A 23,130-nucleotide genomic window follows, 5' to 3' on the forward strand; every position below is an offset into this window, starting at 1 on the left:
AGGAGACGCTGCGACCGGGCTCCTGGCAGGGGGGCGGCGGGAGCAGTGCGCCGAGCCCGGAGGGGACCGGGTGCCCCGGGGGAGCGCGCGCTCGGGGGAGCAGGCGAGACGCGGGGTCCCTGGGACCGTTGCGCGCGCGCGCGAGCCTGTCGAGGTGCCCTGAGCGGCCGGCACCCCCGCCCCTCCCCCCGCGGCCCCCCACAAATGTTGCAAACTTTTGCAAGCCAGTGCTGGGCTTGCAGAAGAGGGCGAGGGGGGACGGGGACGGACCAGAGCGTTGACAGTCAGGCGACTCCAACACCATGTCCCCCTTGATTGCATGTTTTATTTTCTGCAAAGACGAGCTGTCCAAATTAAATACAATCTCCCCCCCACCACAAAGAAACCAAGACGGGGGAATGGGGGAAAGAAACTTTTAAAGCGGTAGTGTCCTTTTAAGAAGGGGGATGGGGTCTGTTTGTGGCTACTAGCTTCCACAGTTACCTTTTCTGATCTTGACAGTTTCTCACATACGCTCCCCCAACCCCCCGTAGCCGGAGTCGCGGCGGGTGTTCGAGTCCTTCCTCTCCCGTGAAAGGTTAGGGGCTCAAGAGGAGCAAGAGACCTAGAAGTCTCTAGGGACGGAAAGGGGGCGCTCCCGGGGCTAAGAGGGGGCGACGCGGGCAGCTTCTTCTCTGGAGCTCTGGAGGTGGGTTTGGAGGAGTCAGGGTCCCGGTGCGCGGGATGCCATGGAGTTGCCCCTCCAGCGTGGCAAGGGGAAGAAGCGCAACTTTGTAGCCGGGGGTTCGGAGACCAGAGCCCTGGAAGAGGCTGGCAGGGGGCGTGTGCAGCGCGCGGAGGGAGGGCGGCAGTGGAGTGGGGGCGCTTCACGCGGGATCGGAGGGAGAGGCTGTGACAGCAAACAAACGCAGAGACAACGCTGAGAAAAGCACCCAAACTTATTTCTGCTCTGGGAATTCTCCCCTCGCCGCGATGCCCAGCGTTTCTGCGGGAACCTGGGGATGATCAGAGTTGAGTGCTCGTGGGCCTGGGCTAAGGAGTCTGCCCTCGCTGGGTCATTGGTTCATTTCGTGTTGGTGTCTGGAGTGTGTGAAGGAGGGGACCGGGGAGACGAGGGTGCTTGTTCCCCTCTTGCCCTTTTCTTAAAGTGGCCTGATCTGGAAAGCGGACTCCTTTCTTAAAGGTGTCAGAACCTGCTGTGGGATTTCCCCACCTCCTCCTTCGGGGGTGGGGGATTATTTATTTGATGCTCCGGGAGTTTGCAAAGAGCAGAAGGAAGCTGCAGCTTTAATTACTGTTGTAAATAATGTATAAATCACGCCTGTCACTCCGGAGGAAGTGGGCTCCTGCGAGCCACCGCGGGGCTTGGGACCTAGAGGTTCTCTCCAGCCAGGATCTGGTGCCTAGGGGGATTGGGGGAAGGCAAAGGAGGGATTCAGAGCCGCTCCCTTGCTCTCCGATGTGCTTGCTAGCTAGCTGGAGGTAGGAACATGGCTGATCATGTGCTGGCTGTTTTACAGTATTCCCCCCTCCCGCCCCACCTTAGCCACACCCCCTGTCCGGGCGCTTTCCCATTCACGGAATTCGAGTACAGTAAAAGCCATCAGGATGACATATGCTGGGGGGGGGGGGCATTTAATTAAAGCGATTTCCGAAGAGTGACTGCGCTGAGGCTTGGTTTGAACCGGAGGAACGGGGCCGGCAAGGAACGGGATGAATAGAAAAGGGTTGAAGACTTGAGGTGGGGGGCGGCCGCGACCGGCCACCAGCTCCGAGAGTTTGTGTGCAGAGCTTTTGGCTGCAAAGAGTCTATTTAGAGCCGGAGATTTGGAATGCAAGCGGGTTATGTAACAGGGTTAATCAGAAACGCTGGAGAAAATCCCCTTCATGTGTTTGGAGGCTTTTTTTTTCTAGAAGGGGTGCAGGGTGTCTAGGAAGCAGCTCTAATTTCTGGCTTGCACCTTTCCTCTTCCTTTAGCCCCTCCCCATCTCCCCTGCTTTATTAACATCTTCAGGTGTCATTCCTGCCAGAAGGTGTGTTCTTACAATAGATGGGGTGGCAGGCTGCAGAACCGACTACAAATCTGTAACTTGCTGTTACTGCAAATTATAGAAAGCCGGGGAATTTGGTACCCCCCGCCCCAAAAAGCTCCAAGGAACCAAAATAGGAGCAGTGTGCCTCTACCAGGATGACCTGCTGACCCATATCCCTTTACCCCCCAAGAGCCCCAACCGTGTTCTTTGAAGAAAAAAAAAAAACCTAAAAATCCCTGTCTGTTTCTCCAAGGAGATTTATTGGGAAGAGGGAAGTAAGGCCCAGACACTCCACTCACATCCTGCACGCAGGCACTAGGTTACATAACAGTCTGAATGGAAAAAAGGAAGGTCAGACATGGAGGCATCCTTTAGCCAACACGGCAGTAGTAATATCTTCCAGGAATTACTTGCAGTTGCAGACCTTGACCTCAGATGTATCGTCTACTTCTCAGAGGTGCCAACCTTGGTGTGTGTGTGTGTGTGTGAGAGAGAGAGAGAGAGAGAGAGAGAGAGAGAGAGAGAGAGAGAGAGAGAGAGAGAGAGAGAGAGAGAGAGAAAGCGAGCACCCGGGAGAAAAGGAGAGACTACTGTGTAAGTATGCTGGGTAGTTGAGAGTGATGTGCAAATGGGAAATGTTTGGGTTTTTAGATGATGTAATGGACTTGGCAGAATATGCAACTCGGCTCCCGGAGTGTAAGCATAAGAAAATTGGAGCTGGCATCCCATATTAATGTTGCATAAATTACAATATCAGAAAGAAATTAACCTACACACTAGGTGATTATGCCTCTTAAATACTTAAAACATAAAGGCACGGGCTTAAAAGGCAAAGCAAACATCACCACCCCGCAATTAGCCCCTTCTACCTCAGAAGGGTTAGTGAAGTTCCCCATGGAAGGGAAGCTTTCTGACTTGAGAGGTGTTTTCCTCTGGGTCTTGGGTGCTTGTTCTCAGCCAGCCAGCAGATGCTTGGAGCCTATAGAAATTGCGGGTATATTCCCATGACATTGATGTGACCTCACGGGATATTGCCTAGGTAGATTTGAAGCTGTTGTTAAATTCCTATGTCCTGGGAATCTAAGTATGAACGGATTAGAGGCCTTCAGTGCCTGGGCTTTCAAAATCAGATATGTGGTTTTATAATCTGGAAGTTGATCTCCCTGTGTTCCTTCTAACTCCAAGGGAATGGTAGTGGTCTTAATGAAACCCTTGCATTTTTAGGAAGTATTAATGATGGCTGGTGCCATTCAGCTCCATCTTTCCTGGGAAAGTGGTGGAAGAGAATAAAAAACAGGCAAGAAGCAACATGGCAAGTTAAAAAAAAACATACTGTGAATCTTTAATTTAACAAGGCTTTTGGGGACTTTTAGGGAACTGTGAGCATTGTGGCATAACTGGTTTTAGAAACTCTTTCCCAGAATCTCCAAATTATATGCATGCCAGAAGCTTACATACTGTACTACACTAAAAGCTACCCTCTCAGGACTGTGTACCATGGCCTGGGCTCGCAATGCTGGTGCGCAAAGCTTTTAGGGCAGGCCAACCTAAGAGAAAAATGGAAACCAAAGGATGGGGTGAATCCTGCGAAGCTGGGTGGGAGTGAGGAACAACCCCCTGGAAGGTCCGCTGAATATGACTTAAATCAAGTAACAGGGCCTCATGGCTCTGCAACCTAGAGGAATGCTGGAACTGTGTAACCTTCCACGTTGGAAGTGTACCTGCTCCCTTCTCACCAGTCCCTGCTGATTCACTTTCTAGAAGGTTCTCTTACCTGGCAGTGTGGCATCTTTTCTAGAGGTGAATTTTCAGGTTACCTTTGCTGGCATGGTCCCTGCCCTCTATAGGGAATAAATGATAGTTTCCCTGGCTGGGAGGAAAATCCTTTCCCAGAGGAATGGGATGATTTCGTTTTAACTAAGGGACTGTAATTTTCTGGTAAATTGCTCATAAAAACATTTATAATTATACCTTTAAAATGCAATGGGATAATTTTAGAAAATACATTTTATGATAGTTAGGATAACCTTTCTGTTGCTTCATCCTAATTTCTTATAAAGAATTGAATTATTAATCTAGAATTTAAGTCCTAAGTGGCTAAAACACTTACAGCACACCCTTGCTCTGTTTGCCAAAATCCATTGGCATTGCACTGAGCTCTGGGCTTTAGAAAACGTCTCTTTTTTTTCTGACTCTGAAGTGTGGCTCATGCCTGTCCAGGAGCTGGGCTCTGACAACACTTCTGTGACTGTTCAGGGCACATGGCCCCCGGGGGTGGTGGGTGGGTGAGTGGGGCCTACACAGCTCCTTGATGTCAGACAGACTCTGAACATGGGATGGAGAGGTGGAGACAGCTTAATCACTTTTGGAAACAAAGTAACCTATGTCTAAATTTAACCCTTAGAATGCAAGTCAGCAAGGGTCATCTTCAGGTCAATGTCAGACAGAGGGGCGCACATTTTCTTCTTCTCTGATGTCCCCATTTTGCATTTAGGAATTTGTGATGTGACATTGGGAAGACTCATTGAGTATAGTCACATAACATGAACCCACTTTTAAAAATATTACTGTGTGTGTGCATGAATGTGTGTGCATGTGGGTCACGGGTCAATCAGCGTCAGGTGTCTTCTTAAATTGCCCTCTACTTTAGTTTTTGAGATAGGGTCTTTCACTGGACTTAAAGTTCAATGATTCAGCCTCCCCAGTGATGGGATTACAGGTCTGTGCTTCCACACCTGCATTTTGTATGTGGGTTCTGGACACTTTACCAACTGAGCTGGCTCCCCAGCCCCCATGTCCTGAGGATTTTTACAGTATATGTTACTTTTTTAGAGTTCTCCTTTTCCTATGCATCTCCCCACTCTGATCTCCATTTTCCTTCTTAGCTTCAGTGGGAACTCCTGAGTGTCGGGAGGCAAAATACAAAACTTCATCTTAGAGGTGCTTGTGTGTGTGTGTGTGTGTGTGTGTGTGTGTGTGTATGCAAGTGCAGAACTGTGAGTGTACATGTGTATGTGTGTTTATTATGTTCTAATATGACATTCGCTGCCCCTCAATCTCTGTGTCACCATTGAGATAATGAGCAGGTCTCTGAAATAGGTGTCTTCCACTCCCTAATGGAGATCCCTGACCCAACCTTCAGGATGAGTTATAACTTCTCCTAGAGCAAGGAGTCATTTGAAAGGGCTTCGGCTACCAGGGCTTACACTAACCTAGAATATAGAATATATTTCACAGTTCCAAAAATCTCCCTCGCTCTGGATTTGGGCTGGTGGCCCCCTTCCACTTCCCTCCCTCTGTCTCTCCCTCATTCTCTCTCTCTCTCATATTTATTTTATGCCTAATTCATCATGGGAAATATTGGTTAGAATTAAGCTGTTAAAACTTTTCAACTATGTTTTAGACTATGTATTAATATAATTGTGTAATTTTTGGTTTAATGCTTAAACGTAACCCAGATGATCAGTGTCCAAGTCTTGGCTGTTGTATAATCAATCATGGTTTTTCTCATGGTGTTGATAATGAATTTTTTTGTTTTGTTTTGTTTTTGTCTGACACTAGATTAATCCCATGTGGATTTTTTGTTTTTGTTTTTTGTCTTTTCTTTTTTGAGTAAGTTGTTTAGCTGTATGGTTCCCTCTCCTGGCCTAGAGAGCACATCAGACAGGAAATTGAATCTCTTTTTGGAGTTTCAGAGCCTCGAGGTGCTGTGGGGTCATGGTTCTGAGCATGAATTCTTATTGTACATTGCAGAACTGAAAATGAGGAGACTGTCCAACATCTGTCGTGAGTCTTGATCCCACCTGGAAAGTGTTTTTATTTGTTTGTTTTTGTTTTCCTGTGAAATCCTCAGCAGGACTGTTTGCTTTCTTGTTACCTGTGTTGCAAGCAGCAAGTCAGAAATTCAATTATTTGTTCCGAGTTAGTGGAGGTCTTTATTTTATAGGAAATTGTCAGGCAGAATCTAAAATCTGTTTGTTTGTTTGTTTGTTTGTTTGTTTGCTTATTATTTGTTTGCTTATTTGGGACAGGGTCTCAGGGTGATCCTCCTGTCTCAGCTTCCTGAGTGGTTGGATTACGGTTGTCCGCTAAAGTCTTATCTCTTCCCATGGAATAGTGGTTCTCACCCTTCCTAATAGTGCTAAACTTTAATACAGTTCCTCATGTTGTGGTGATCCCAACCATAAAGTTCTTTTCTGGTATGAACATTAATGTAAATATCTGATATGAAGGAGATCTGACATGCAGGACAAAGGGGCCCAGACCCATAGACTGAGAACCACTGCTCTAGAATTATAGAAGATGCAAAACCCTGAAATATCCAGGGAGGCAATCCTGTTCGCAAGTCCTGTAATGTGGCTTCCTCTCATGTAATAGGGATGGATATCCACTAACTTCCTTTGGAGACATTGGGAGCATCTCTTTGGTAGGGGTCTCATGCACTTGGAAAGTTAGGAAGCTTCAGGGTTCAGGCTTGTAGGAAAGAACATTTAGAGGCCCCAAGAGAAAGTCCTTTCCAAACTGTAGCTTTTGGGAGGCATTTTTAAACCACAGAGATGGCTTCCTCAGCACCATCACACTTGACTTAATGTTAGTCATTGATAATTTTCTGCTGCCTCTGTTGTATCTGTTTGAATTCTTGGTGCTATGATAGCCTATCATCATCATCATCAATGGACTATTTTTTGTAAAGGCATCAAGGGGATTGTTTAAGGAAGTTATTGTGATAGAAGCAGTGGGAATAATGAAGAATGAAGGCCCCACAGCTTACTGTAGGAAGACTGGCTTTCGGCTCCAGCTCTTCCATGCTAATGCTGAAATGAATTACAGGGAACAATCCCCTGTTGAGGGAGGAACAGTTCCTCCTCCCAAAATATTTTTATGGCTTTCATGACATGACATTATTATAAATTGTGTCGCCATGTCATATGAGATGATGCATTAATGATAGCAGAGGCATTTTGATTTCCTAGGGTTTATCTACAAAACCTGGTTCCTGGTGGCTGGCTGGGGAGCCCTGTACTCTTGGAACTCAGAGTTTCCCACACCTTCAAAGATGGAGAAGGACCCTGAGCTATCTCAGGGTAAATTTCTATCCATTTTATCCTGAATCTTCCACTGGAGGCTGGGAGTGAGACAGAAGCTTCGTGATACAGAGGCTGTGTTTCTTCTCTGGTGGATTCATCTTAGCTATGTCATTAGGCGTTGGCACTTGTGACACAAATTGCCTTAAACTGTTCTGAAGTAAGAAAGACGTTTCTACATGTGGGCATTGGTCACAGTAGATGAAGTCTTCTGAGATACAAGGAAAGGGCACCACTTAGTGTTAGATCCTTAAGCCTGTAAAAGAGGTATGCACTGTTAAAAATACCTAGCTTACTTCGGGGGAGGATTTGACTGAATACTGATGGAGTTTATGAAATATGAATATAGTGAGTCGCTGTACGTAAGTGGTAGGCGTGTGTGAAAGAAGAAGAAATAAAATTGTGTATAAATGACACTCTGAAACTTGATGGAATTGCACACGTGACAGGAATGGTGACGTGTGGGTCTGTGCTTTACAGAGGGAAAGAGAAACAGGCTGAAAAATCCATCTGTCAAACTTGATATGGGACTAGAAATTATAAAATAGAAAAATCAGTTGACTTGGATTATAGGCAAAGAACATCACCAAGGATAAAAAAGGAGCTTGAAAGAATTGAAATGAAATTTCCAGAAAAGTAGTGGGGGCAAAAATCCCAGAGGCCAATGTTGGAATACAGGATGAGGTACACTAAATACCATCTTTAGCATTCTGGGCTATTAACTCTTGTGGTGTTGGGCTTAGAGCCAAACCAAAGACACAACTATGAATTTCCAGTTGTGTAAAAGAAATCACCTTGATCTCCCCCAAGCCTAAATATATGTAGCAGGGCCTGTAGCTGCACACCATGCCATTTCCCCTGCCTTGTTCTGATTGATTGACAGCCTATACTATATGCTTCTTTCCTGAAGGTGATTTTACAGTCTCTAAGCACAGACATGTCTCGCCGAAGTGAAGGAACGAGAATCCACAAGCTAAAGTGTGTTTCACTGGGTGAGATATTTTGGTGGGTGGGAAAAGAATGGAGAACTAGGGGAGGGAATCGTTTAAAAAGAGGTTTAGATGCCCTTCTGAGGCTGGGAATTGGAGGCTGTGGATGAAGGCAGGGACAGAGACGCTGCATGGTGAAGAAGTAAGTTGGCATTGACTGTGAAATTTTAAATTATCTTTAACAAGGACAATGAAAAGAGGCATGCTGAAACGTTGAGAAGTTATGACGAACTTGTCGAGAATGCCAATTCACAAAGGCAGGTATGGGAATACTCAGAAAACCAGGCAGCTTTTGAGTGCCAGTCTGAAGGGCAGAGAGAGCGGCTTCCTGGTGCGTTGAGGGAATTGGTGGGTGTGCTTATTGACTCTTCCAATTAGTTTTAAAGCAATCTGAAGAAATGGACAAAGACGGAGAAAAGGCAGCCAGATGTGATCCTGAACTTCCAGAAGCAGAGTGCCTCTGTCATCCCTTAGGAGCCGTGGCAGTTGCAGACAGGAATAAGCCAGTGGAAATGAGTGGATCTTGAAACACCCAGTCACAGAGGAAACACGCATGCTTATCAGGCCTGAGACCGCTTAAATAAACTGCATCTCTTTTCATTTCCAGTTTCCAGTTGGGGAACCAGAGGATGGTGAACAGGTTATGATACAGTTTGTGCTCTGCAGGGACACTGGTGTGCTAAGGATGTTCTCTCTAAAAGTGTAGGGCAGCTGGGAGGGCGAACTGCCCATAACTCTCAAACGTCCAGGTAATGAAGTATCGGGAAAAGCTAAGCCAGATGGAATAATTTGATCATCAAAAATGATTCCCTTGTTGGTGCTTGGAGTGGGCTGACTGATGTGACAAGTATGGAGTTGCTAATTTACCTTACCTCACTTTTGTTTCTCTCTCGCAATTGGGGCGAGCATGCATGGTCAGAATGTGTGAGCCTCAGCTGTGTGCAGAACCCGAGCCCTTAACCCACATAGTATAACATTTCACAGTGTCCAAGGTGACAGCCGGAGATGGGGCGAGTTCAGTGAGATTTCTCAAGACCTCACAGAACCACTCTGAGAAGGGAAGCATTGCTGAAGGACTTCCCGGGCCTTCTGAAGTGTGCCTTTGGACCTGGCTGTGGGGCTATCCATTAGGCACAGATGCACGTTCCTCATGCTGCCACTACCCCTGTTTCGTTAGGCAAAATGTTAGGGTGAGAAGGTATCCGGAGAACTCGCTAGCCCAGATCCGCCCCGACAGTGAAGCTGATGCACCTACAAGCCTGTGATGTGTCTGGGAGTACGTTCCCAGGCAACAGTTGGGATGTGACTACAGTGTAGATCTTCTGCTCATTCATCTCATGCCCTTCCCACTTTTGTACAGATCCTCAAAAGATCCTGGAAAAAATGAATACCAAGTCCCTACACTCCAGGAAAATAACCCTGAGGACATTTAGATGTATACAACATGGTCATCTAGCTCAGTATGAGTTATGTGAACCACACGTCTGTAGTGGGGTAGGTCATATTTTTAATCTCCCTGGGCACTTTTATTATTAATTAAAATAGGTATTTATCATATTATTTATAAAAATATATTTATTATAATTAAAGTACACAGTGCCTCGGTCTCATGTTCTGACTCCATGGAAAGTCAAGTATGGGGCATAGAGTTGAGCGCCTGCTACTGAGAACCCACAGCCAGGCCCACGATGAGCAGTATTTCTGACTAGCCAGGTTCTTCCTGAGGGCTGAGGCTCAGGCTGTGCTCTTGATAGAGCTCCTTTCAAGACCACATCTGCAAGTAGAATACTACAAGACCATAAAATAAAAAAACAGTCACCACAGTAGAAAATTATTTCTCTTTTAAAAAAATTATTGATGTGTTTATTTATTTAACCCCTAGAGTTCAGTTGGTGCTGTTCATAGGCACATGGGCCTGGGCAACCTTTCAATGGCCATTCTCCTAAGGAAAAAAAGACTCATTTGAAAGAGAGAGGGAGTGGGGTAGTGGTACAAGGGAGGGTTTGAAGGGGATAAAGGGGAAGGGGGGAATGACAACCAAATCTTATAATGTCAAAAGAATATTTGAAAAATTAAAGGTGACTCTTCCTCCCCAAGCAGCCATTAGCTGCCAGCAGATGCTCAGCTAGGGCTGGGGCCCTGGGAGTCCCTCCCTGTTTCACGCTGGAAGTTTTGACTGGCTTGATCATGCATGGGTCTTGTGCAGGTAAGCACAGCTGCTGTGAGTTCTTGCGTGCAGCAGCTTTGTCAAGTCTGTAAGATAGCATTTCACAGCATCCTCCCATCCCCTAGCCTTATGTTCTTTCTGCCCCATGTTCCCAGAGCCTTGGCAGGGGTGGGAGTAGGACGTTCTTAACACCGGTAAAGTCTATGATTTGTTTCAAATGAAAAAAATCACATCCTTCGCTACAGTGTACAGAGAATTGTATCTTTTTTTTGTAAAAAGTTACAGTGTGTGCATTCATGTATATATGTACATATGAAATACAGTTGTATCAGTAAATGACCTTGGACCCACAAACTAAAATGAAATAATAAAATGATCATTATAGGTGGTGGGATTATCTGACTTGTTTTTATTTTTCCTTTTCTGAGGTTCCTGAATTATGAATGTATAATTTTTGTAGTAGAAATAAATCTTTTTGTGGTAAAAAAATAATGGTGTGTTGTGAAACTGGGAGTGAATTAGAGGGTCTAGTTCTGAACTCAGTGTCTTACATAGAATTTCATGCTGTTTCTAAAGAGCAAGACCTTTTGATGGTTTCATTCCACATTCAACTTGATTTAGGGGGGCTTCAGATTTGGGAACTCCTTGGCCCCTGAAATATGTACAACCTGATGTGCAATGAAATAAGCAAATTATAAGACAGTTACATGCACACACACACACACACACTCACTCATATGTGTGTGTAGGAATATACATGCACAGATAAGTAGGCATACATATATGTACATGTGTACAGAAAAAAGATTTCACATAAAGCATTTCCATTTATCTGAGCTTCACTGTCTTTTTTGTTTTCTTACTTAAAATATACATCATGGCCCATAGGATTAGCTTTTTTATGCATTTAGGAGATGTTCCTTACAAATGTCAAGAGACTTGTCCTGCATGAGAGCTAGATAGAGACATTCTGGGGCTTTGGCATGGGATGGGAGGGGGGAGGAACTCAAATGGAGCTCCAGGTGCTGCTCATTATGATCTGGAGTAGGACAAATAATGTAAATACTCATTATTATAATCATACCATATCTTGATACCATTTTAAGCATACACTTGTTATTACCCTATTACATGTATGAGTGCATCTGACTTAGACTGGCTGAGAATACAAATTCTGAGATTTCCCCCTGGATGGCTGAGAGCACACACACTTGTGTGAGAGCACAAGGTCACATTTCTTTTATTATATGCATATGAATGTTTTGTCTGCATGTATATCTATGCACCACATGTGTGTCTGGTTTCCAGAGTGAGGCATCAACTCCTCTGGGACTGGAGTTACAGCTGTGAGGTACCTTGTGGGTGCATGGAATTGAACCCAGAACCTCTAAAAAAAACAGTCAATGCTCTTAACTAATGAGCCATTTCCCCAGCCCTGGGGTTGCTTTTCTTTAATTCCACAAATACTTCCTAGGAACTCTGACTGTGTCAGGCACTGTGTTGGACTCTGAAGCAGGCAACAAGGAAGCTGGATTCCTGCCTTGTTGAATGTTCCATTCTGGTGCAGATGCGTCTCGCTGTTACCTCAGACTGGACACTTCAGATGGTTTTCCTACTGGCGTCTCTTACACTTGGCCCGTTTGACCTCTATATCTTAGATGTCTTCCCTCTCCCCTTCTCCACCCCTTTCCCTGCCTTGTGTTCTCAGCTCTTCTTCTCAGACCTTCTATGATCAGTGTAGGGGATCACCCACCTTCTCACCTCTGCAGTCCCCAAGATCCCTGTTTTTTCACAGATTCTGGTTGCGTGGACCAAGGGCTCATTCGGCCATCATGTGACCACTTCTCCCAGTTCCTTAAAAGCCTTATTCATCACCAGTACTATTTCCTTGATGTGAGCCTGTTCTCCATATGACCAGGAGAACAGCTTATTTTTTTTTACCACTTTACAATGTCTTAGATAAAGTAGATCCCTGTTAGCTCTGCAGGTATCCTTTTCCACAATGCCCCAGTTAACCAGCTCAGTGCTCCTCAACTTCCTGCCCATCTTCAGTTTTCTTGTGTTTTGCTAAGGTTTGGTCCCAGTTGCTCTCATTTGTTCCGTGGCTGCCCCTATTGGATGCATTGTTTCCCTCCATCCCATCATCAGGACTAATCCAGTCTTGATCATCTCAGACTGTAATTGCTCACATTTTGAGACTAAGTACGTATACCTGGTTTGTTGTGAGCCTGCTGGAAGTGGATGATGGAGTGAAGGCGGAGGTGTGCCCTGTGCTAACTATGTCCTAGGTAAGTTCGCTAAGTTGGAGACTGGGGAGGTCTGTTTTGCCAGCCTTGCTGGGATGATCTTGTGATATTGCTTGCCGAGTGCCTGCCAGCAGACCGGGGGAATGATGTGTGCCTCTGATGGTGGTGGCGGCCAACACAGTGCTGGCAGGTCCCCTAGCGCCTCTCTCCTTCTCCCACTTGTGTCTTCGGCTCCATTTTCCCTGAAGCATTCACTGCTGGGTTCTGTGGTTCTGTGGTTCTGTGGTTCTGTGGAATGAGCATGGATCCCAGGGGCTTCGGTGGATATCCTGACATCTTCCTTATGCCCGTTCTTTTTCTGGACTGGATCCAGCTCTCATTGCTGGCCCCCCATGAGCTGGATCTGCCAAGAGAGGACACGTGACTAGAGTTGTGCCTCTTTACCTAACCGTTAGCATTCTCCAGTTACCTCCTAGTGAACCACAAGCAAGTCCATGCCTACCTATTTCCTCCCCACACCCCCATTCTTCCCATGGTCCCCACTGGCTTTTTCCCTGCTCCAGGCATCCGGCTGGGATAGTTCCATCTTTCCCACTGGCCACCCTCTGATGCTCTCTGTTGCTTCATAACTCATTAATTCCTCACTCTCCCCTCCCCTTTCCTCACTGTCTCCTTCCTGTCTGCAAGGGTTCCATTCAACTTGTTCTTCTGAAACGTTCCACTCTGTGACTGACTGCTGAGTCTTTAGATTCTAATCTAATCACTTACATGCACTTTGCAAGCGGTGCTCTCAAAGACTCACAACCTGTTTGCAATCATGTTACAGTAGCACAGTTGATGAGCAAGCAGCATGAAAAAGAGTGATGGGCACCACAGTGACACTGGGTAAACCCAGGAAAGCAATCTTAACAGGAGCAGGAGGTGTGCCCGAGGATTATAGTATCTTTTCTTGGAGAATCAATTTCAATTGCCAAGGGTCTTTTATTGATTTTGCTTGTAATTGGACTAGGATAGGTCAAAGGGCAGAGGAGACAGAGGCATAGTGTGCTCCAGGAAGTGGATGGGGAGAAGAATCCCATCTTTCTGCCAGGACGGTTTGGGCTTGATACACGGTGTGACTTTTACAGAATTAACTGGCACTATAATTAGGTGGTTTTATTTCTTCATTCAAACATGTTGGAAGCTGATTCTAATATTCAGTGGTAATGAAAATAGAGTAATGCTGTAATAACTGTTCCATTGTAAAGCGAATTACACCGTTAACCATCTATTTTGTCTAATTTGTGTTGGTGATAGTGCGGGATCATAACACACAGCACATTCAAGCAAGTGAGCACGTGCGTGTGCACACATAAACATACTCAGAGTAGCTGATATTTAAGAAACCGTAGCTAAAAGAAGTCTTATTCTTATGATATAGTCAGGAAACAAAAATAAAATGTTGTATATATGTATATATTACCACATTATATTATATACATATATATATATACATACACATTCAGGCACACAAACGTGATATATATATATATATGTGTGTTTATATACAAATACCTATAGGAGCATGCATACACACATATGTGTCAAGCAGATTGAGAAGACGGTAGATAGTACTGGCATGAAATACTTGGTTGTATTGCTTTTAGCAAACCTGAGCCAGGCCAGATGATCTGTTACTGCAGGTTAAGCTAGTAATGGCACCAGCCCCTTCATTCCTTATTGTCACATTGGAGAACTTTGATTTCCTGAGATTCTCCATTTGAAAATGAGGCATCCCAGAGCTCAAGAATGTTGGTCATTTTCCTTTGTCATCTGTCCCCCAAGGAAAGTGCCACAATTTTCATAGCACAAAGATAGAAGCATATTTTTGTGCATTAAGTCATAGCCAAACCCTGAGAGCAGAAATAGGATCTAGGGAGACAGAATTCAATATGACTTCCCCATTGGGACATGTCAATTAAAGAGCCTAAGTGAGTAGGTTCTTGTGACTGTGTCCCTTAGTCCTAGTGGCCTGGCTTTGCTAGTGGGGCTTTACCAGTGTGCATGGGAGTAAACATGGTTCCTATCCCTAGGTTGGTGTCTCTAGAGAGGTCTTAAAACTTTCCTGGTCTATGTGTACTCCGGGTTGCTGTCACCAAAGCTTCCATTTCTCAATTCTAAGGGACCCAGAAGTTCTGGGACACTATGCCCAGGGGCATGGAGAAATCTCTCACTGCCCTCACTCTGGGGTTCTGCTTTGGCAGCGCCGTCAGGTCTGCCCCCGGCTAATCTGGCATCCCAGAAAGACCTTACCTGGGGAACTGAGATTTTTATTTAGTTTAGGACACACTTAACTTTCCTAGATAGAATGCTTGCTCTCATGACCAAATTATCGGAAGCAAATTTGCTTCATAAACAACTGCACAGTGCCTGTATCTGAAATCAACAATGTTGATTTTAAACTCCTGGAGGATTCAAATCAGAAGGAAGACAGCATCAATGTCTGGCATCTGGATTAAGAATATAGTTAGTGGAGAAATGTATTGCAATCCTCCTTGAAAAAATATCAATATCATCTTGTGCCTAATAAAATGTTATAATGAAAATTACCACAGAGCTTGACAACATCTCTTTATTAATTGGCCTTTTCCATGATTATTTTCCTAGTAGCAAATGCACTCTGCTTTGCTGGCTCATTAGTTATAGTCCACAGTGAATTCGCAGTTTGTTGCTTCAGCCATGCTTATTTTCCCGTTGGGCTCAGTCCCTCAGGGACAAGGGTTGTAGATTTTCTCCAGTATATATGGTCTCATATCTCTGTGTTGTTCACTTCTGTCCTCATTGAGCATCCTCTGGATGCCAGCAACCAAACTGCAGATCAATCTGTGAAGTCCAGCTGATGGAAACTTAGGTAGGCTATGCTGGAGACGAGAAGCCTAGCTCTGGGCAGCTTTCTTTCTTTCTTTCTTTCTTTCTTTCTTTCTTTCTTTCTTCCTTCCTTCCTTCCTTCCTTCCTTCCTTCCTTTCTTTCTTTCTTTCTTTCTTTCTTTCTTTCTTTCTTTCTTTCTTTCTTTCTTTCTTTCTTTCTTTCTCTTTTTGCCAAGGAGCTCGGAAGATTGAATCTTTATTACTAAGTGGTCTAGGGTCCAAATGCATATGACTGACTCGGAAGTTGTAGGACTTGTGTGATCAAGAAAGGGGGGGCGGTTAAAATCCTGAAGGTGTAGGGCCTGTGAAGATGGCTCAGCGAGTTAAAGGTTCACTTCATGAGGAACAACAGAGCTCTGATCCCAGCAGCTCTGTAAAACCTGTGGCAGTGGCTGCCTGAAATTCCCAAGCTCTCTGGCCAGCCCATTTAAATGAAATCATTGAGCTCCAGGTTCAGGAGAGATGTCTCAAAAACAAAATTAGATGGAGATGGATAGAAGAGAACATCTGACACCAGCTCCTGACCTCTGCACCTGCACACAGTCAGCACACAAAACAAAAACCGGAGTTTCTTCTATGTACTTGGAAACAGCCAGGATGTCTGTAAAGCCAGTGTCACAGTCAAGTTGCCTTTGAGTTTCTTCTGCTTCCACGGTGATCCCTTCCTGATGCCTAGTTGATGAGTGAGGATTGGCTGCTCCCCCCCCCCCCACACACACACCTCCTTAGACAGCCCAGCATTGATTTATCCTGTCTCTACAGGGAATCTGCCTTGCTTTGGCAGAGCCTCAAGGATGGAAAGTGGGATGAATAGCAGCTTTGCAGAGGTCTCTGTGCTGCCTGGGGAGAATGGCTGTGTGGGAGAGAAAGTTGAAAGGGGAGCCTGGGAAAGGGTGTGAGACCTTCAAAGGATGAATCTAGCCAGGAGACAGGCTCAATGGGAATGTTTCCTTTGTGGTTGGTCCAAAAGAGAAAGAGAAACACACAAGTGTATTATTGGTCAGGCAGACAATATTGGGTGTGATTTTTAGTGAGGTCTCCATTGCTGTGTGGTTTGGACAATTAATGTTTTTGAGACTCTCTCTCTCTCTGTCTCTCTGTCTCTGTCTCTGTCTCTGTCTCTGTCTCTCTCTCTCTCTCTCTCTCTGTGTGTGTGAGTGTGTGTGAGTGGACATGTGTGCGCATATTCGCAGACCACATGGAAACCCAGCTGTTGGTTCTTACATGCCATCACCTAGTTCTTTTAAACAATGTTCTCACTCACTACCTTGGAGCTTGAGTCCAGGGCTGGGATAGGCTCACCCCAGTGAGCTACAGGGATTCACCTGTGCTTACCTTCCCTGCCCTGAGATTACAAGCCTGTGTCACCACACTGTGGTACATGGTTCCTGCTTGCATAGCAAACACTTTACCATCCAAATCTTCACCCTGCCTCTGTTTTCCATAGTCTTTTAGGTAGGCAGTAATTTCTGGGGGCCCTGGCAGAAAGCTGGTCCTAGGGCATCCCAGAAGGGACTAGGAAAGTGTGGTGTCATTAGGGGGGCTATGGAGTTCAAGCAAGCCGTACACTAATTGGGTGACCATAATCTTAACTCCAGTTACTGCCAGGAGGGGTTAGCCTTGTGGAAGAGCCATGCCATGGCCTTCTGGAATGCATTATTGTTTTCAGTGAGCCCTGACTGAACATCCTCCCATCCATATCCACTAATGTGTCACATGAGTTACTTGTGTTATCTCTGTTCTATGAAATTAGAGGCCTTTGCCCACAGTGCGCTAAGTAGATTAAAGGGAAAGCCTGTTTTTTATGGTGTGGGGGAAAACCAGGCAGATACCAGGGAAATAGCACGCGGGTGTTTGATCTGACAGTGGGGAGGCCTTGGGAAGCCGGTGTCTCCTAATACCTGAAAGCCGAGCTCAAGCTGGAGTTTTCTTCAAAGGGGTTTATATTTTATCTGTTGGCACTTCTGTGAGGCAAGAGGGTCTGCAGTGGGCATGTGGGGGTCACTCCTTTCCTGTTGTTCTCTGCTCTGCTTTTTAACTTTGCAGAAAGCCTTCAGGTCATACACTAGACCCTGCTCAGGACACCAATGACCAAACAGTCCCCTTTTGTTAGGCGAGCGTTCTATTTTTTTCCCTCTCTCTTGAAAGGTGCCCTTCAGGACAGCAGAGCCTTTCTTTGGGCCATTTATAATTGAGCCCTGAGGAAACCCAAACAGAATTCAGGCTCAACCTAGGCCAAGGGCCTCCTTTCCCTAGCTGGACAAAGCTGACCCCACGCAAGATGAAATCTCACCGGCCGGTTACTGGAGAAGCACCCTGGGGAGCTTACAGAGTGACTTCTCCTACTGGCCACTGTCCCATAAACCAGTGAAGGCTGAGGACCAGGCCTTGGGGTGCTGAGAGGCTGGATGAGAAGTGTGGCTCTTGGTGAGGGAGGCTAGGTTGGGCTGTGTCCTTGAGGGTCCTGTGTCCACTTGAGGAGCACTGGAGGTTTCTGTGTAAGATCCCGGAGTCTCTTAGCACTGGGAGATGAGCTGTCTTAGCACAGTGCAATGTAGAGGAGAATGTCTCTGGTTCTGCGGTTTAAACTTTTAATTAAGTGCAAAGACATGTATTTACTTTTTATTTACTTATTTATTATTTATTTTAGTAGGGGCTCATTCTAACTTAGGCTGGCTTGGAATTTTCTTTGTAGCTCAGGCTGACCTCAACTTTGTAGCAATCCCCCTGCCTCAGCTCCCAATGCTGGGATTATGGGTGTGAATCACCTCTTCCTGTTTCTTCCTCCTCTTTTTTTCTTTCTCCTCTTTTTTCTTTCTCTAAGATGAAAGTGTGGATTTAGGCTACATGAATACACTTCCGGCGCAGCTAGATAGACTGAGTTATTTGGGGAAATTGTGATTTGATAACTTAGAGGTTGTGTAGTTTGGGGTTGCACTATTTTATTCTGTAATGATAGGCATGGGGTTAACCTCTGTGACTTGAAACAGAGTCTTTTGTTTCCAAACAGTCTCACGTTAGTGCTTAGATCAAATCTCCTCACTACTTTCTGTCGGGAATTTTCTCCCCACATTAGATAGGAACTAAAGAGTTCATTGGGGTAACTGAGGTGAAGAGGGAAGGAAGCTGGGCTTTGCTGTAACTGCTGATGGACTTAAAGTCTGAACCTCTCCATGCGCTGGACAGTGAAATCCTCCCTCCATTGTGAGTCCCGTGGTTCTCCAGAATGTCCAGAGAAGGCAGTATTTGCTTCTTGCAGGGAGCCTCCGAGATCATGGAACCAATCATCTGCCAGACCTCTGAGTATACAAAAGTCCGAGGAGAGAGGCAGAGTGAGAAGAGGCATCGTTCCGAGGATGAGGTACATTTTCAGAAGTTAGGGCCTGGCTCTGCAACAGGGAAGCTGAGCTAAATATGCAGTTCTGTTTTCATTTTCACTGAGTGCCAAGGCGAAAGCTTCGGGAGATAGACTGTACACGCGTAAATGAGTCGGCACACAAGTGGCCCTGCAACACGCATGAGGGACTGAGTACTTCTCCCCGTATTCCACATCAATGGGCCCGATGGCCTTCCCAAGGAAGGGTTCTTGTGCCGTCACCTAAACAGGCTCACTTCAGTGAATAAAAGGAGAGCTACAGACCCACAAAGGAGGGAAGTGGTCTTGCTTTTTGAGACAGGGTCTCCTCACTGACCTGGAGCTCTCAAGCTCTCAGGTAATCTAGGCTGCCTGCTTCCCTAGCCCAGGATTACAGGTGCAAGACACTGCACCCATTCTTCTAGCGGGCTTATGAGGGTTTCTAGGATCTCAGGTCCTCATGCTTGAATGACAATCACTTTACCAACTGAGCCATCACTGCCCCCTGTCCCTCCCTCCCACTTCTAAGAATAGTGATCCCTTTCTGGTGGGCTGGAAGGCCACCACTTCATCCAGTCCTAATTAGCTCTCAAAGGCCTCATTTGCTAATGCGCTAGGGTCTATACAGCTTCAACATAGATGTTTGTGGGGGGCATAAACTGTTAGGTCATATGTTGGCCAGGGCTTGAAGCACACACATAATTTTCCATGGAGATTGAATTGTTTCCAAAATGCTGGTTCTTCCTCATTTGTTTAAGCAGCAGAGTATTTTCTCATCATGATCCTGTATCATTTGAGATCTGTCAATGAATCCCAAGCTAATTGAGATTATATTATCATTTGTTTTAAATTGGAGTATGAGATTTATTTATTTATTTTTCATTTTTTCCAATAATTTGGTGACAAGTTCCTTTGTATTCTGCCTAATTGGATTGCATTTTAATTTCGTGGCAAATGGAGGATCTATTTTACATTTCTGTCAGATTGACAAGCCCGAGGCTGGACCTGAGTTAGGGAATTTGCAGTAGGGTGGATTGAAGCTGTGAGCATCTTAGAGTGGACTCAGATGCTACAAGTCCTCACCTGTGCATCTCTAGGGTCAGGGAAGAGACTTTAGTTGAAAGCTCTGAGAGGACAAGAGACTGAAATCTGAAAAACACTGGGGTAAGCTGAGAATAACTAAGTCACAAGTTACCCAGTATGGGGTATATTCCAAAAATGCACGTGTGTTTGTGTGTCCCAGATGCAAAATGAACCAAAGCAAATGCTAAGGGTACATAGGAGAAGTACTTAGGACACCTGGGTTCCCATCAGAGTGTAGCTCTTTCTCGTAAGTGGCCCTGAGTCAGCGTCTTTTCCCCCAAGAGGCCCACCTCTTCCAGAGTTCAGAGATGTGCCAAGGTGACTTCCTGACAGCTCTGACACTCTGTGACCCTATGACTGGGTCCCCACTTATTTACAGAGCCACAGAACATTAATGCTTTCTTTCAGTCATTGTTGGGGCACAGTTTAAAGCCACTCCCTCTTAAGGGTGAAGTCATGATGTTTTAGTAAATTCACAGGGTTTACAACCTCTGCCTCAATCTACTCGGACACTCACGTCCCACCAGAAGATCCAGTCACATCCCTTGTCACCCACAGCCTGGTCTACTAGAGCCATTGGTCTCCATTTACCTTTGCTAGACATTTCACTGAAATTGAATTATATAAAATGAGGTCTTTATATCTGACTGATTTCGCTGGGTACAGTACTTTTAGGACTTATCTGTGCCATAGAATGTATTAGTATAGGTTGAATATCCCTTACCCAAAGGGCCTCAAATCTAGGCTTTTCCAGATTTTTTAAATATTCACGTAGACTTTACTGGCTATACATCCCTCAACCAACAGCTTCAGACTTTCACATTGCAGTTGCTGAACTCTCCCCTTTTTCTGAGTGACCAGTATTCCGTTGAATGGATTTGCCACACTTTGCTCATCCCTCCATGACTGATGGACTTCCTTTTCTTCATGCTCTATTCTCAGGTTTGCCCATCCTTATCACAGCCTTGACCAGACCTGCAAAGAACTTTTATGATGTCTATTATACAAAGCCAAGGCCTTTATCCTATGCCTTCTCTTGTGGGAAATACTATAATTTTGTGGTTTCAACTATTTAAGACCTTTCAAGGGCATGGGCTATGACATCTGGATCATTAAGCTTATGACTACACAGCTGTGCTTAATTTATGTGTCTTGTAGTCAGACTTCATTGTAAATTTCAGGAAGGTTGAACCTAACAGGTAGAATGGGCATGCACATGTTTGAATATGGTTGGATGCATGCTCATTCTCCTTCCCTCCCTCCATCCTTCCCTTCCTTTTTTCTTTTATTTTCTAACCAAGGTCTCCTGTAGCCCAGACTGGCCTTGAACTCACTAGATAGCTGCTGATGATGCAAAACTTCTGATTTTCCTACTTCTACCTCCTGGGTGATGTGATTATAAATGTATCCTGCTATTCCTCATTTATGAGGTTCTGGGAATCAAACTCAGGGCCTTGTCTGTGCTAGATAAGCAGTGTACAAACTGAGATGCATCCTCAGATCTGGAAATAAATATGGTATGCATACATTAGATATACTCATAGAGTATACATGCACTATTTGTACACACACAGATACACACACTTCCCAGCTGCTTAAGAGGCTGTACCCTATGAAAAGCAGGCACCAGTTGCAGTTTTATTGGGCATAATAATTGTAAGCAGTATCAGAAATTTCTTTGGGATTTAGAAGTTAGGCTGTTTACTATTCCCAGTGGTGGAAGTGTACTTTTGTATACCTTGTTCTGCCTCCTGGGAAAGCTTTCTCTCAGTTGCATCCATGTAGGGGAATTGTTGAGAGATAGAAAACCCGGACATTCCAGTAATCATGAGTACCTCCCTGTGGCTCTTCTGAAGCCTTGGGACACTGTGGGTAGAGGTGGTTGTGTGCTGCCAGTCTGTCCAGAGGAGCAGGCATGATTGCATCTCGTTTTTTTTTCTCTCCCACAGTTAGAAAAAGGAACGTTTTCTTCTCTCTGCCAGGAAGGAACTCGTTAGAAGAGATATGCTGGGGGCCTGTTTGCTGGGAGAGGAGGAGGAAGAAGCTCCGTGTCCTCTCTTAGTTGTGAGCATATCATCCCAGCACATCATTGGGAGGAGGAGGAGGATGTGTAGGAGCCTCTGCCTGAGCTGGGAGACCCTGAGGATGGGTGCTTTGAGCTGATATCACAATTCCCAGGGATGCTTGCTCACAGTGTTGTGCTTATACTTAGCTTCGTAGGTAAGCTCAGCACACAATTAATGAATATGGTAGCATCCACAGCCCTTCTTGACATTGTTGCTGGAGGTCCTACACACACACACACACAAACACACATACACACACACACACACACACACACACACACACGTCTGTAATCCTAGCACTTGGGAAGTGAAGCTAGGAAGATCTGAAGTTCAAGGTCATCCTCAGCTAAACAGAGTTCCATAGACCCCGTATAAATAATAAACAAACAAGCATCCAAACACACACGCTTGCCTTCAGTTCTCTCTCTTGCTCCCCTCCCCAACCATGTCTTCACCCCTATGCACGTCTGATACTGCACAAAGGGCTGAGATTCCAGAGATGAAATAACATACTGCCCATGCCCTCAGTGTGTGATGTGTTTATAAAAGCAACCAACCTGTAGTGCAGTGTGTAATCTGAGATCTAATAGGGTCTTATCCTTATGATGGCCCACTTATTCCTCATTCCCTATATTCTGGGTACTGGGATATCAAAGCACAGTACTTCCAGCTCTGCCTGTGTTTCTAGGAGGCAGAGTTGAAGTCTCTATATTGTGGGTAAAAGATTGAGGCCCAGGTTAGTCTGAGTTCAGACTGTTGCTCTCAGGCATGGGACAAGTTCTTACTGTACAGTCTACCTGTCTGTCCCCTTCTGTTGAGCCTGCTGAGCGTCTTGGGTTTCTACATAACAGCTTCGGTCTCCCAGGCTCCTTCCCACCTCTGTTTCATTCCTTCTTCATTGTCAGAGGTGGAAGGCAGCTGTGTGGGCATTCAGCTCCCTGGAGTTGTGCAGTGTGAGACAGAGTCAACTGCCCACAGCTGCCCCTATAGATTTCTTCCTCTGCTTTCTCTTTCCCCAGGCTGTGGCAGCTTCTTCATCTTCTGGTGGCAGCCTTCCCCTTTATTCCTTAGGTCTCTTGTTGTCCTTCCCTGGCCTGAGATTCCTCGTGCCAGAGGACTGCTTGAGACTTAACTCTCCTCCTCACTGTCTTGGCAGACTTCCGGCCACCTAGATAAAACCTGACTCTGGCCTTGCAGGA

General features: G+C 45.4%; 1 protein-coding gene and 1 long non-coding RNA gene across 4 annotated transcripts in view; both read left to right on the forward strand.

The window, feature by feature from the left end:
- The window catches only part of Rora (RAR related orphan receptor A), a 713,188-nt gene that overhangs the window by 319 nt on the left and 689,739 nt on the right, over positions 1–23,130 (forward strand). The gene's annotated exons all lie outside the window — the stretch shown is intronic.
- On the forward strand, positions 6–11,662 carry LOC121137534. Its single transcript, XR_005874810.1, has 2 exons — positions 6–9,601; positions 10,208–11,662. It is a non-coding gene; the product is annotated as an uncharacterized LOC121137534 (long non-coding RNA).

The sequence above is a fragment of the Mesocricetus auratus genome, unplaced genomic scaffold (genome assembly GCF_017639785.1).
Source record: "Mesocricetus auratus isolate SY011 unplaced genomic scaffold, BCM_Maur_2.0 Super-Scaffold_100691, whole genome shotgun sequence".
Lineage (NCBI taxonomy): Eukaryota > Metazoa > Chordata > Mammalia > Rodentia > Cricetidae > Mesocricetus > Mesocricetus auratus.